At 37.5% G+C, this 16416-nt stretch overlaps 1 protein-coding gene across 7 annotated transcripts in view; it reads right to left on the bottom strand.

The window, feature by feature from the left end:
• Nucleotides 1–16416, bottom strand: part of WASF1 (WASP family member 1) — a 102054-nt gene that overhangs the window by 82328 nt on the left and 3310 nt on the right. The gene's annotated exons all lie outside the window — the stretch shown is intronic.

The raw sequence follows: 16416 nt of genomic DNA, 5'->3' as shown, positions 1-16416 counted from the left end.
TGCTGCATCCATGATCTGTAATCGTAAAAGAGTATGACAAAGTTTAGAGTCTGACTTTCCACTTTGAAATTTTCTAATAGCTACCAAGGGAAAAAACCAACTACACTGGCAAACAAGCAAATATTAAGCTGCATTTTACTGGAAGAATTACGTATTCTTTGTAAAAACCGCAAGTTTATTGAAAGAAAGACAAGATTTCATTTGAATGTGTCAACTGACATATAAGGGTAGAACAAACTGTGATTAAAGAACTTATTTTGTACATCATCTTCGTGGATTTCAAGACTACATTTTATTTTGCTAAATCTGGTTCATTCCAAAAAGCTTTAATACTTTAAAAATTGTTTCCTGAGATGCCCACATAAATTATGTGTTATAATGGCAACTTAGCAATATCCAGAAATATGACTATTATTGCAGACAACAGCACTCAAGGTTTCATTTAACTTGGTGGTAGAATTTTTAAGACTCAGTTACAAGCCTGAGCAAACTTCTTTTAGAACGTAACTGCCACACATGATTCTGGAACTGCCTACTGTTCATGCTAGTAATTTCCTCTACTTTTCCACATCCTCTTTGTCACCCATTAAACATAATTTCTAGTTATTGGTTTCTTCCAGTTTTGAGACAATAATAGAATGAAACTGAATATTTTCTTTCTTAGTAACACTGCTTGCCCAGGCTTTGAAGAGAGCAGATAAGCTCTAAAAATTCTGTTTGGCTTTTATTATAACAACTATAAATGCTATAAGCTGCTACACAATATTTATATTTATCACAGTTTTGAATGGTCACACAGAAATCCTTTAGGATTTCACACCCACATTGCCTACCACTAAAGATGACTTGTTTCTCTGAACTTGAGCATGTTTGTTTATTTTAATAAACTGTTACAATGAAAAACAAACACTCAGGATTATGGCTTTACTTTGTTCTCCCTAAATACAGTTCTGCCTAGAATTACAATGAAAGCCCAAGCAAAAATTTTTAACTGTAACTGCAAAGTTTTGTTTAGAAAGGTATTTTCTCAAGTCCTAGATATATACAAATTCATTGAGTTAGTAAAAAATTTCTCTCGTGAGCAAGCTTCACATAGCATGATGTAAAAACACCCCCCTAAAAAAAAGACCACATGTATGAGTTGTTAATAATTTCAAACAAAAAAAATAATTTTTAATGTGCGACATAAGGAATTAAAAATTCCAACAGTAAATTTTACCTTCTTTTCATATCCCTACCTCTTTAAATTATACTAGTTATTACAAATAAAATAAAATGTTTATTGTCTTTACAGTCTACAATTTACTGGTCAAAACATGATTTTTTTGCTATCCTTGATCTTACTACAAATTTCTAGCTTTCAGTTCAAAATTCAACTACTATTCAACACAGTTTTTTGCTTAGGTACGTAACAATGAAATGCTTATGAAAATAAGCAGTGTATAATACATCTTGTTAACACTCATACCTTTAAAATATTTGAAAAAGTGATAAGCCTTACAACTAGAATAACAATGCAAAGAAAATGATGTATTACAATTTATAGCAATTAGGAAAAAAATTCCAAGCAATATCTTTAATTTACAACTCATTATTTAGGCTGCTAAAATGATTAAGCCTTCCACATACTCACATTAAATTGACCCACCAATGGAAATAAGCATAGCTTGACACCTGCTGTAAGAGTTTGTAATACATTTACTTGCCTGGCCTTGTGTATGATATCTACACATTAAAACAAGTCCTGCATGTCATCATTCTGCTCTGCCACACAGAGAAGACTTACCTCCACCACAAGAAGAGAACAAAGCGTTTTAGTTACAAGTTCACTCAGCAAGGAACAAAAAGGCAAGAACTGTGAACAGTAACTTACTCCAGAACTGAGGCTGTTGTCTCTTACTCAAACTAGATACTACCCTCAGCAAGTAAAACATTGCAATTTTGTAGAAAAGAGAAGGAGAATAGAATGGCGAGACGAGGAAAAAATTGGAAGACGAAATGCTTATTTGTAGTGTTCATCTGACAAAAAACAGACAAGGACAGTGTAATATAGCAATAGCTACTAAGAAGAATTTAAATTATTGTTTGCTTACAATTTTAACTAAAAGCTCAAAAAGCAGAAATCAATATTTTGTCAATGTCTGCTAAAACATGCTGTCAACTTATGTCAATTTTTATTGTTCGGAGAAGAGTTATTTTTAGAAGAATCCAGAATTATATCTAGGAGTTAAACCACCCTGTTCACATTGCACACTACTTCTTAATAGTTCTGACAGTAGCTGTTGTCTTTCTTTCATGGACACCTTCAAAAAAAATCCCATTAAGAAAACTACACTCTTGAGGTCAGCAAGTAGAGCTTTAGAAGTTGTTTAACAGCCGAGTGAATGCAACTACTATCCCAAGCAGTAATGTGGACTGCAGAGGTCGGCAAGGGCTGAAGTGAAATGTTCACTTCAATTAAGTTTCTAATACCTGAAGTTCAAAATGTTCTGACAAAGAGTCACTTATAAATTCCATGAAATCCATTATATACATCTCACAACAGAACATTAAAGCAACTGAAGGTTCTTCTGCTTTTAAAAAGCAGCAGTCACACAACATCCGCAGAGATCTCTTTCTCCATGACAGCAGCTGTCAGTCTGAGGGGGTTCTAAAGCTGGATTGAAGTATACTGTAAGGGGTGACCCCTTACAGATAAGGCCCTCTCTGGGTCATTTTGGGTAGGTGTGACAGACCATGCATGGCAAAGCTCTGAGGTGAGAAGAAAGGCATTAGCCAGCATACTCTACAGGAAGATCATCACTGCCCTTTAGAAAAGCAACAGTTTCAGGAACCTTCCTTTCTCCACAGAGAGCAGACAGTGAACCTATTGCCTCTCTGCAGTCCTCATTCTCAGCTGTGTTCTATGGGTATACACAGAGTTACAACAGAGCAAGGATAGACATCAAGCCGGCGTTTCTCAAGCTGCAGTAAACAAAAGCCCAGCAGCTTCAAGGAAAAAGGTTTGAAAACTGCTAGTTTAAGAAAAAGTTCTATTTACATTCTTATTAGCTGCCTTACAGCAGTGGAGGTTTGCACCACACCACCAGATTCAGGGAGAAGAGATTAAGGATATTGGGCACTGAAAATGGTGAAACAACAATGGGTGTTGATTTTTCTGCTCAAAGTTTCTCTGTTGCCTATAGAAGTAGATCACCTTCATAAATTTATGTTCCATTGCAATAAGAAAGCTGACAGTAAATCAGCACTTATGGAGGTGCCATACTTAGAATATTGAGAGGAAAACTGTATGACTTTAAACTTTACATCCAGGAAGGAACATGATCTTTCTGAGACTAGAGTCTAGGTGAGGGAGAGAAGTTTGTAATCACAGATGAAACATGACTCTGTATTCTAACAATTCTTATTTCCCTACCAAAACTGTAATATGGCAGTTACTGGTCAGCTTCATTTTTATTGTCTGTCCCCAAACAGCATTTTATGCTATAAAACAAACTTAAATTACCCAAAATGCATTTAACAACTTTGTTTCTCTCAATACTGCAGTATCAGGAGGAGGGGAGGTACAAAAAAAAAACAACCAACCAAAAAAAAAACCCACCAGTGTTTACTTTCAGCCATATTTCATTTTTTTAAGAAAAGCACTAGGAGACACTGTGACTCCATTTCCACAGATGTGTGTCAACTTTCACTTAAAAGATACATTTTGCAGTACTGCATAGACAGCTTTATTCTCACACACACACACAAAACCCAACTTGCTTTTATTTACATGCCGTGTCAAGCAACTCTGCATTATATACCATTCAGTCAAATCAGATCATACCATTAAAGCCTAGATCTAATAAAACATTTACAAATGTCTACCTGGACAGCTCAAGACAGCTATCCCTTAAGGTGTCTGGAAATGAGCCAGCACTGCCTCAGCCCCATCCTATGCCCTCGGCAGCATGGACTGCCTTTCAGAGAAGGATCCTCGTTAAGCTTCTAGACTACCCACATACAGTATAATGTGGTGAGGGCGTAATCTAAAAATCTATGGATAACAATAAAGAAAGGTGAATTTTATATTCCACCCCTTTTCTAGATTTCATCTGTCAGATTTAAACCTACAGGTAAACTACTTTATCCACTAAAGGTGAATGCAACTGGTTACATTCATTCCTTCAAAGAATGCAACAGATGTCTTTATTTTCTCTTACAACATGTGGCCGTGAGAGAGGGTGCCCATCTTTGATATTAGGTATGTCCCATACAAAGCAGAAACATCTTCCTTGGCTTTCATGGAGTTCCAAAGCTTATCTCCTACTTCCCATGTGGGAGAATACATAAACTGAAACACACTATAGACAAACACAAATTTGAAAGCTATTCACCTTCCCTTTGCAGTTGTTTCACTAACCACAAAACAATTCAAGATTCACAACAGCAGAAAAAGAGCAAGCATTACTGTATGACTCAGCGGTTAGGACACACAATACATCCTCCAGAGATCCTTTCTGTATTTCATTTAATAACTTTCTAAAATTCTGTTATTACAACAAAAAATGTTACACACTCAGAACACAGACAACATCCTTAAAAACTGATCATCTAGTTCCAATCCTTCCACTAGATCAGGTTGCTCAAAGCCCCATCCAACCTGGCCTTGAACACTGCCAGGGAGGGGGCAGCCACAACTTCTCTGGGAAACCCATTCCAGTGTTTCACCACCCCCACAGTAAAGAATTTCTTCCGGACGTCTAACATAAACCTACCCTCTTTCAATTTAAAGCCATTACTCCTTGTCCTATTCCTACACTCCCTGATAAAAAGTCCCTCCCCATCTTTTGTGTAGTCCCCCTTTAAGTACTGGAAGGCCACTATAAGGTCTCCCTGGAGACTTCTCTTCTCCAGGCTGAACAACCCCAACTCTCTCAGCCTGTCCTCATAAGGGAGGTGCTCCAGCCCCCTGATCATCTTCATGGCCTCCTCTGGACCCGCTCAAGCAGGTCCATGTCCTTCTCATGTTGGGGACCCCAGAGCTGGACATAGGACTCCAGGTGGGATCTCACAAGAGCGGAGTAGAGGGGGAGAATCACCTCCCTCAATCTGCTGGTGACACTTCTGATGCAGCCCAGGATACAGTTGGCTTTCTGGGCTGCAAGTGTGCGCATTGCTGGCTCATACTCAGTCTTCCATCCACTACTACCCCAAGTCCTACTCTGCAGGGCTGCTCTCAATCCGCTCTTAGCACAGCCTGTATTTGTGCTTGGGACTGCCCTGACCCATGTGCAGCACTTTGCCACCTGACCCTGTTGAACCTCATGAGGTTTGCACAGGCCCACCTCTCCAGCCTGTCAAGGTCCCTATGGATGGCATCTCCCTTCCCTCCAGTGTGTTGACCACACCACACAGATTGGTGTCATCGGCAAACTTGCTGAGGGTGCACTCAATCCCACTGTCCATATGCCAACAAAGATGTTAAACAGCACCAGTCCCAAGACCAACCCCTGAGGAACGTCACTTGTCACTGCTCTCCACTTGGACATCAAGCAACTCTTTGAGTGCAACCATCCACCAATTCTTTACCCACCCAGTGATCCATCTGTCAAATCCATGTTTCTCCAATTTAGAGACAAGGATGTCATGCAGGACAATGTCAAGTGGTTTGCACAAGTCCAGGTAGATGACATCAGTTGCTCTTCCCTTATCCACCAACGCTGTAACCCCATTGTAGAAAGCCACCAAATTCGTCAGGCACAATTTGTCCTTAGTGAAGCCATGCTGGCTGTCACCAATCACCTCCTTATTTTCCATGTTTCCAGGAAGATCCACTCCATGATCTTGCCAGGTACAGAGGTAAGACTGACTCGTCTGTAGGTCCCTAAATCTTCTTTTTCCCCCCTTTTTAAAAATGGGGGTTATGCTTCACCTTTTCCAGTCAACGGGAACTTCACTGGATTGCCTCGGCTTGTCACATATGATGGATAGTGGCTTGGCCACTTCATCCGCCCATTCCCTCAGAACCCAAGGATGCATCTCATCAGGTCCCATGGACTTGTACACCTTCAGGTTCCTTAGATGGTCTTGAACCTGACCTCCTACAGTGGGTGGTTCTTCATTCTCCCAGTCCCCACCTTCACCTTCTGTGACTTGGGCAGTGTGGCTGGAGTCCTTGCTGGTGCAAACTGAGGCAAAAAAGTCACTGAGTACCCAGCCTTCTCCATGTCCCATGTAACCAGGTCTCCTGTTCCCTTCCAGAGAGGGGCCACATTTCCAAATCTTCCTTTTATCACCAATGTACCTATAGAAGCTTTTCTTGTTGCCCTTGAGACCCCTGGCCAGATTTAATTTTATCAGGGCTTTAACTTTCCTAATCTGATCTCTGGCCGCTCCAACAGTTTCTCTATATTCATCCCAGGCTACCTGTCCTTGCTTCCACCCTCTGTAGGCTTCCTTTTTGTGTTTGAGCTTGTCCAGAAGCTCTTTGTTCATCCATGCAGGACTCCTGGCGTTTTTACGTGACTTCCTCTTCGTTGCAATGCATTGCTCCTGAGCTTAGAGGAGGTGATCCTTGAATATTAACCAGCATTCCTGGGCCCCTCTTCCTTTCAGAGCTTTATCCCATGCCAAGCAGATCCCTGAAGAGGCCAAAGTCTGCTCTCCTGAAGTCCAGGGTATGTAAGTTCTCAGGAAATTTGACATTATTATTTTCATTTTATTTGTTAAAAAAAGTAGGTAGATACTAAACAGGACAAAACATCAAGGACTGATGATTTCCCTGACAATTTTTAACCACAGTCCAAAGCTGCAAGCAGTTGACACCTTTTCTAAACTGTAATATCCACATTCAGTTGCTGCTCCCTGATCAAAGCCTAGCAATCCACCACTTCCTTCTTGAAAAACAAGAGCCCTGCAGTTTGTGTTTTCTGTCCCAAAGTCTCATGTACCGGACACACTGTATCTCAATTACCACTAAAACAAGGCCAAACCACTTTCTCTCTCCTTTCATTTTCAGGCATATTGCACAGAAGAGATGAGAACATACCTAAGTCTCAACCAAGCTGACAGGCATTAATTTCATTCTGCAACTTTCTGACAAAAATCCAAGCTGCAGCAGAGGGAATGAAACACACTGTGTATTAAACAGGATAAAAATTATTATTTTCTATTAATGCTTGATAAATTATAGCTATTTAACTGAAAGTATAAATTCTAACTTACTGAGCTTTAGGTTGTTTTTCATACTCAATAAGTGAAAATTCCTAACTGTTTACTGACAAGTAAGGTATCTTCTTAATATTGCTGGTTGTACTAAGCATTAATTTCTCCAACTCTAATCAAAGCTACCAAAAATTCTTTTCCCATATAATACATTCTCGTTACCTGAGATTTTGGAGCACTTGTTTTTGAATCTTTAAGAAAGCCTGAAAATGGCATCCCAGCAGAAGCACACTAAAATTATTAAACAGGAGTCCTGTATCATGATCTAATTCTGATTTCATCAACAAAAGACAACTTATCATAGAATTGACACACAAAAATTGAAGAAGAAATAACAGTGTATGTAGGGGAGGAATTGTTAAAGGCCATGCTTTTCTAAATAGGTTTTCATATTGATACTCTTCAAAATACACTTCCATAATAAGCTTGATATGCTAAAAATGAATGCAGTTTCAAGAACTGAAAACTCAAGACTTTGCAAGAGTATGACTCAAATTTGTACTTTTGACAGAAATTTTTGAACACAAGTGGTTGGTTTATAGAAGAGTTAAACAATATAATAGAAGAAGCTAATACACATTTAGATCCATTTACTCCTTTTTATCTATGGTAGTATTAACACTAGTATTAGTTCTGATGATGCGCAAGCACGTCCACTGAAAGTATTAAGTTCTGTCTCGTATTAGCCTCGGACCGGAATCAAACTGGATGCCATTCACTCATCTGCTCAATTCATGCACTAGCTAACTATATTTAATAAACAAATTTATCTCCCTGGGATATCCACTAATTACAGAATACATTTTTAAAATCGTAACAGCTGCACAATAACAAACAGTATTAGCAATATTTTTACTTTTTAAATATGTAATAATTACAGTATATTTCATTTTTACTATAAGCTTTCACTAACTTTGGATAACAAGTGATTTTGAAGCACTAGATTGTAATTACTCCATATAACAAAACCCACAGCACTTGTAACAAAAAAAAATTAGTACATATCAATAATTAGCATCGGTTTGTCCAATTAAATCTAGAAATTAAGTTACAATTTTATAGTTTTTAAATAATCTGTATGTCTCTTATTGAATCGTATCTCCAAAGCTTGCATGACCCTATGCAAAATTAATACATGCACTACAGTAAGACCATCATGTACCAGTTATAAATTTTCATTAAGTTAGAAAAAAACCCCATCTGAATAACATTATTATATTCAAATGTTTCATTGTCTGTTTTAATCATCCTAAGATGTCTATACTTTTTAAAGGGCTATAACTGAACATGCATTTTCTTTCTATAAGACTCCAGATATTTCAACATTCCTACAGTCTTACTGAAATAAGGTGCTGACACAATATATATTTTTCTGAAGTATATCTTTTGAATCAAAGTATTGTTCCCAAGTACAGGTGAATCAGGCTTCTCCAGAATCCTTTCAACAACAATGTCCAAAGGGTTGCTCGTGTTCCAACATGAAATCAAAACCATCTATCATTTTGTCTACAACTCAAGCTTAGAGATAGCCAAGTACTCTAAAAATAAGGCTAACAGATATGTCTTGGGATCTAAGTGGATATTAATGTCTTGAAAATTAATGTAAACTACTAACCTTCAAAAACAGTATCTAGGCAAGTTGCAAGTCAGAAAAAACAGGAAAAGCCTCATGTTGCAAGTCAGACTTTTGAGGAAGGTGGGAAACTAAGATTAAAAACTATTACAGTGTATGTTTGAAAGTGCTGCAATGCAAGCATATGAATTCCTGAAAAAGGAAGCATAAAACAGGCAGAGAAGAATCTGTCCTTCAAACTCTTTCTCAGCCTTCTAGAAAGTTACCATCAAGCAGAGTCCCTACCTGTCTCTAGCTAACATGCTTCAGAACAAAAACTGACCAACAACCAGAACTGTAAATCAATGTCCAACATGTTTTATGACCATTTCATACAGTTCTTATGCTTTCCTTTGCTAGCTGTCTCCATTTTAAAATCATATTCTTATCTCTTTACTTAATAAAGTTAATCCTTTTTCTAAAAAGATTCTTTCTCTAATGATACAGAAGGTTTCAAAGGAAAAATGACTAACTATGAGTAAAGGCGCTCATTATAATCAAGGATGGACTAGAATATCTACAACAAGCATATGGCTTGGGATTCTGAAAAGCAGAAACATTTGCTTCTTACCACATAAAAAGGATTGGATGCTACATTCATGCTCAAAAATCAGCTTTGGTAGCCAGTGTCCCATATGCAAGCACTGAGCTAGGGAAAAGTACTTACGCTTCTGCAAATACTCAGACACATAAGATGACCCATTTAGATTGTTTCTATACACAAATTGCTTTGCTTTTCAATGTATTCCCTGGAACAATGAAAGAATTAGGGGACTATTTTATGTGACAGGGCAAGAGTCTGAAAATATTCAAAGTAACGAGGATTTTTCTCTACCAATAGGTTACTTTACATGAGACCTCTTACCAACTTTAGGACAACACTAATCATGAAGTGCCTATTTCCCATGGGAACCCTCTAACATCCAGGCAGAGAGCACATTCAGTTACTGTCAGAAGTTCAGAGTTAAGAAAAATTTTAGGCCACAGAAGTATATACATTCATGAAGATGTCCCATCATTGGGCCACACTGATCCACCACAAGGCCATTCCAAGTATAACATGCTATGCTGTATTAAACAAATTAACAGACACTCAAAGAGATGGCCCACAGGTTTCAAGAGAATAATGTTTTGGCAACACTGATCAGATGTCTAATGAGTAAGCAGAGAGGAAACTTGTGAAGAACCTAGAGTTTATTAGAAGACAGCCTATAAATAATATATTTGTGCTTCAAGAATCTATCAGATATGGTAGATCTTAAGAACCAATCCCATCTACCTCAACTGCAATAGAGTTTGGTATATAAGGCACCAGGTAAGGACTGAGGAGCCATAAGAGTTCCTTTTCCCCTTCAATGTAGTATCACTACTATCAAACCTTTTCATGAATACTGACAGTACTTGTAAAGATTTGAATAATGAAGGCCCACTCTGAACCTTCCTGCAGAACAGACAGATGACTGTATAGAAGGAATACAAACCTGTCCAGAGCTTAAAGACAGGTACATTCGTCATCCTAGAATAAAATAATGTGTTTATCAGCAGAATCCAGCCACAGGTATGGAATAGAGGTCCAATTCTCCTCCAGTGAGAAAAAAACAATATGAACAAAAATCTTACTCTTGTTAATAAAAGTTTTTCTCCTTCCCTAGACAAACAAATAAAATCTTTTTTACAGTTAGAAGTAGAATGAATAAAAGTCCATCTAGATAAACTAGCCACAGATAATCCGCCATATCTGACTTCCATTACTGGAAACAACATAGCTGGTAGAAAGTATATTCTTTTTGGACTGAATTGTACAGAACCTCCCTGTACCACTGAACTTGCTGAAGGCAGATTTGCTTTGAAGTTCATTCCCATGGGAAATGAACACTGTTAACTCTTTTGTAACTCAGATTATTTTTTTTAATAGACCACTCATGCTAGCTAGAGCCACAGAATGCATTCCATTGTCTTGCCTGGGATGCAGACAGTATTGTTTCAAGTGGGTAGCCACATCTGAAGTTTCCAGAGGGCAATAGCCTTGAATGTTCAAGACTATGGAATAATGTCAGTTCATTCTGTATATGAATGATACACCTATGTATTCTGACATATAATGCCATTCTTCAGCTGCAGTGTAGATCCCTGCAGCACTGAATACCTGCTGTACCATTTTTGATGTATTTTCACAGGAGCAAATTCAGATCAGACTGCAATGCCAGAAACTTTCATTACCACCTCTACGGCAGTCTAGGCCACCTATCACTTTTCCTGAATTATTTGTAAGGTTTTTTTCTTCCTCATATGAAGATCATATAATCATAGAACATTTCAGGTTGCCCCAGGCAGTATTAACTAGAGCAGGTTGCTCAGAGTATTAAGATGTAATAAATATCAATGTCTTGTATTCCCAGCAGAGACTGACATTTGCCACACCAGGTAGCTGGGAGGCACAGAAGTGAAATTTCCCTCCCCACAAAGTACACAATTTTTGTAAAGTCCTTGTTCCTGAGGAGAGGCTCCTAAAGAAAGAGCACGTACGACAAACTTGACTTATATTTTTGGTTGTGTTCTCAAGCCTAGTAAATTTCACAACTGCATGTGGACTACACTTGGAAAAGTTTGTCAGTCACAGACTTCTCCTTTAATATCAACAGAAAGGCAGAACCAGATGAGTGTAAAAGACCTCTCTAAGCATTTCTGTACACACATTCAGTGGCTAGTGGCTGAACAAGATTTAACAAGTTAAGTATTTCCTTTTTTTTTTTACTGAAAAGCCGACTGCACGCCATTTTTACTAGAGCTGGTTGAACTACTTAAGTTCACACATATTATCAAGTTATAAATCACTTGTTATTTTCATTTTTTTTTTTTTATAGCTTGAAGGTCTGTGCCAAAAATCACTGTGGAGGGTGCTGCTTTGTCTTATGATAATGAGAATCTTTTGTGGAAAACTGCTCTCAGATACCAACAACGGCTCCTCAATAAAGACCCTGCTTATCTGGTGTAGCTGACCTGGCAGCAAATCCGTCTGAACCCACATCACCATCCTGAATGTGCCTGAAGGTAAAATATTCTGGACCCTGAAACCGTGAACAGCATCATGTTGTAGAAGTACAGCTGACAACTTTGATCTTGGTCACTCTGTAGCCATTACTCCATTACTTTAGAGGTGGCAACGGGATGCTGCTGGACAACCCACTGTAATACAGTATTTAGTGTAAGTACTACCAGTAAAGTACCTCAGCGTCAATCACTCTTCCAATTTTCCATAACCTATGCATCTATGATGCAGAGCTGATACTACATAAAAGGATTAATCTGAAAGAAGACTCCACCCCCTAAAAGGACCCTCATGCTCCTTTGGCATACACCTTCAATGTAAACTTGCTGGATTAGCCTAAAACGGTTTCTCTTCAAACATTCATTTTCATCCATGGTTTCTGTTCAAACTGGCCATCCCCACACTACAAGCTATTTCCATATTCAACATATTGATGTAGGAGTTTCTCTCATTATCCCCCTGATTTGGACTGTTTTCATTTTGTGTAAAACAGTTCATTACATCAAACAGCCAGAAAATTACTCCAGAGCCCAGAAATTACAAAATTCATTTCAGCTATAGAAGACTGAGAATACTTCACTCCAATAAATATTAATTTATTTGAGCAGTCATCTCTGATGAGAAAGAGCAAAGTTCAAATTATTGGTTTGAAACAAATAAAGCAAGGATTTTAAGCTGGTTCTACGTATTCAAGAGAAATAGTCTAACACTGCATGACAGATAGATACATACATATATGGAAAGAAATACAGGTACACTGAGTGAAAGAAGTGAAAAATTCTCAATTCCCCCTTCCTTGCAAAAAAGTATGACTTCAGTTAAGTTGTCTTTTACTGAACGTAGCTTTTTTCTTTTACATCTGCTATTGGAGAGTGTAAATTCACATCTACTTTACAACTTCCCACTCCTCACTTGTTTGATCTGCATTTCCGTTTCCTTGGGTAAATAATTCCAAACTTTTCAATCCCATGAAAAACTCTACCAAATCCATTGTATCAAACTCTCCACAATACTGTGATTTATCTTTTTTAAACTAATTGACAGTTAATAACACTCTGAATAGCAGATAAGGAATTTGTATAGAACGGCACTTTCTTCTCTATGCTTTTTTCCCCACTTCTGATTACAGCTATAAATCGGGTAACGATACCTCCGCAAACTGCAACAATACCCAAATTTTCTTGTTATATTAATACTGATAATTTAGGAACTTAAGACATATAAATGGTATCTTATTTTCTGCCTCCAAAACATTATTTTACATATACCAACAATCAGTTTTACCTGTCATCCTGCTGTGCTTTCACACAGCTTGCTTAGACTCTACAGGTGACCTTTCTAGTATTTCTGAATTTGATTAAACAGTTTTGAACCCTCAGTAAATACTGCTACTTTATAAATCAAATTCTACACATGATTAATAGAATATATTAAACAGCTTCTGATTTAAGACAAAACATTAAGCCTCCTCTAACTTAACATTTATTTCCGTTATTTCCTCTCAAGCATTTTTGTGACCCATGAAAATATTTACATAGCCTGGTGTGAGGAACCTTCAATTACACCTTTAAAAAGTATATGTAAATTAGAACTATATTACAATTTAATCTGCTATGCTATTACTGCAGTCAAAAGCCATAGCTGATTAGTGAGGCACAACTGCCTTAGCAGAAGCAGTACTAACTACAATAGTAATACTAGTCAGTACTACTAAGTCTACAATCAGTCTTTGTTGTCATTGTATACTTCTACCTACAGGCAGTTGCAACTGTAAGAGCTGAGAACTGCATGTGCATGTTTTTCTTTAAGAGTGCCCAACAATTTTCAGACCTGTTTCCTATGCAAACAAAGTTTATGAGATCATTTCCAGAGTATTTGTTGGAAGCTCTCCTTCAGTAACCTAAAATCTATTGACTGATTTCTACCAAATTGGACTCAAGTCCATTGAGGTTCTCCAAATTTGTGAAAACAAGAGCCAGATAAGAGAACAGAGACTATTAATACTCCCAGTAAATGAATGCAGCTTACCACAGAGCAGGAAAAAAGGGGGGAAAACAGTACAAATGCTGTAGCTATAAGAAATGCTTCAACAGAATTTAATGCCTTTTATTAGATGCCAAAAAAACCTACCTGGGTTTAGAATAGATTCCTGTTTCCTAATAAGTTTTAGGTGTCGGACACTTAAGGCATTCAAAATAATCTACTTCAGTATGGAGCCTGCTGTCGGAAGACCTAATTCATGTCACAACCATAACATCTAACTAAAAAGTCAATCAACAGCAAGGTATAAACTCATTGAAAACTATCCATTATTTCTGCTCTTCATTAAGTCTTATGTTAAAATTTAACTACCTTTGTTATTCTGTAGTTCTTCGTGTGCCTAAGGTAGTTTATTACACCAACACACTAGCATAAGTAAGCTAGCATTCAATTCAGCCTCCTACCCCCCAAAAAATATAGGCACCCAAATTAATAAATGTATTTTTAGAAATGTATACACTTTTGATGACATTTTCTGTCCTTCAACTGATTAAAAAAACATTTTTCAGAGAATTAAGAAATCTAATATTAAGATATAAGAATTTCTCATTATGCTAATTAGCTTATTTTCCTGGATGTCTATAAATAATGTTTTGCTGCCTCTGCAACACATTCTTTGTTCAACTTGTGCTATGAGATGCAGGTCACAGCACTGCATAAGCACTTGAGTAGTTCGAAGAGACTACATGGATTCCAACCTCTAGGGAGGAGGTGGCTCTGCAAAAAAAAAAAAAACTTATTTTGTTTGCAATGTCTTTTGAAATAAGTATTACAGTCTAAGTTGTTCCAGTCTTATCCCATATCTCTTTCTTTGAAACCATGCCTTGTAAACATGAAATATATAGCCTGTAATCTGTGTCAGACGACCTCAAGATCCCTCCCAAAAAACTTAAGAGACTGATTCACAGATGTACTGGAACACAGAACTCCTATTGCAATCTGGCGCCTTGATATATTTGAGAATCCGGGACATAGTCCAAAAAAACAAAAACTGGAAAAGAGGTATTATCACCCTTGCAGCAGTCAAAGGCTCCAATGTGGTAGAAAAAGCAGAGCATGAGTTATAAAAGGTGCTTCACTCTCCAAGCAGTTAAATTAAACAGAATACATTAAGATGCATCAGACACACAAGCAGAAGTTTATAAAAAGGCCCAATCTGAATTCAGTAATAGTAACCCGATAAGACTTCCATCATGATACCTTTTCTCAGCAGCCAAAAGCATAGGAACAGAGGAAAAAAAAACTCGTTTTCTTTCAAACTCTGTATTTCCCACAGACAATAGAGCCTCATATTTTAGTTCAATCCTTTGTCTGATAAGTATCTGGCTTTTTTATTTTTCCTTCCCTCCAAACTGCAGACTTACAGATCTTGGTGGATGAGAAGTGAGTGTATATGCAAGTGGGTTGATAGCAGTTTAAGCGTGTTAAAAAAAAATATAGGAAAAATAGAACAAGCAGGATTATATGCATCATCTTCTGTGAGGAAGAAAAACCAACAGAAAACACAGGGTATGAGATAAAGCACATCCATCACGGAAAGCGACAAAAAGAGAACTATGAAAGAGCAAGTAAAGGGAAAAGAAATTAGGATAAAATACATTAAAAGCACTGGGAAACAGATTTTACTATCTACTATAGGGAAGAAAAGACTGTTGTGAAGGAAAAATTGTGAAACGTTGAGTTAAAACTTACTATGTTTTACCCCAGCTTTTTAAGGAAATTAGTCTCATGAAGGAAATATGGGGGGGTCCCCCACTTGGAAACTGGCTGGCTGAAATCAATCAAATTTGACAGAAGAGTAGAGTACTCAAAGATAATTGCCTAAGAAAATGCTAAATTCATGAAATCGAGATGGTATGAGTGTCCTGACCAAGGGAAAAGCTGCAGTATGCATTAAGACCTTATTAGACATCAGGAGATCCACAAAAGGATGAGACTATAAATGTTTCAAACAGGGAAAAAAAATTTCTATTAGAGCTTACAATCATCCGTGAGATTTTAAAAAAAAAAAAAAAAAAAAAAAGGGTAAGAAGCCAGGCTTCTACTGCTCAAGGAATTACTCTTTTGAAGTACTTCTTCCTCTTTCACCTGGGGAATAAAGGAAGACATGGTAATACCTGGTATAGTATTCACCATCGGGAGTAGTAACAAACAGGTGCCAAAAGACCCTTTTTATATGAAAAAGTTCTGTACAAAGCAGAACATTTTTATCTTTCTCTGGAGAAATCAAAACAAGAGAGGCAAAGTGACTGCAAGGAAAAACAGCAGTGGAAAAGCTGGATGGAAAGAAAAGCCAAGTAACCCAAATCACCTTCCACCCACTACTCCAGTCTGCCTTCAGAACCGGCAGCATCCAACGCATAACATAATACATTTTCTGGAAGCCGATTAAAACACAACATACTTACAGTATACAATAATCATCGAGAAGACTTTTTTTTAAAAGCTGTATCACACTTCTGGTTTGTTTTATAGCGATCAACCCCTTCTTGAATTCACAAATATGCAC

Source organism: Strix aluco, chromosome 3 (assembly GCF_031877795.1).
Source record: "Strix aluco isolate bStrAlu1 chromosome 3, bStrAlu1.hap1, whole genome shotgun sequence".
Lineage (NCBI taxonomy): Eukaryota > Metazoa > Chordata > Aves > Strigiformes > Strigidae > Strix > Strix aluco.
This window is presented reverse-complemented; position numbering and strand designations above follow the sequence as displayed.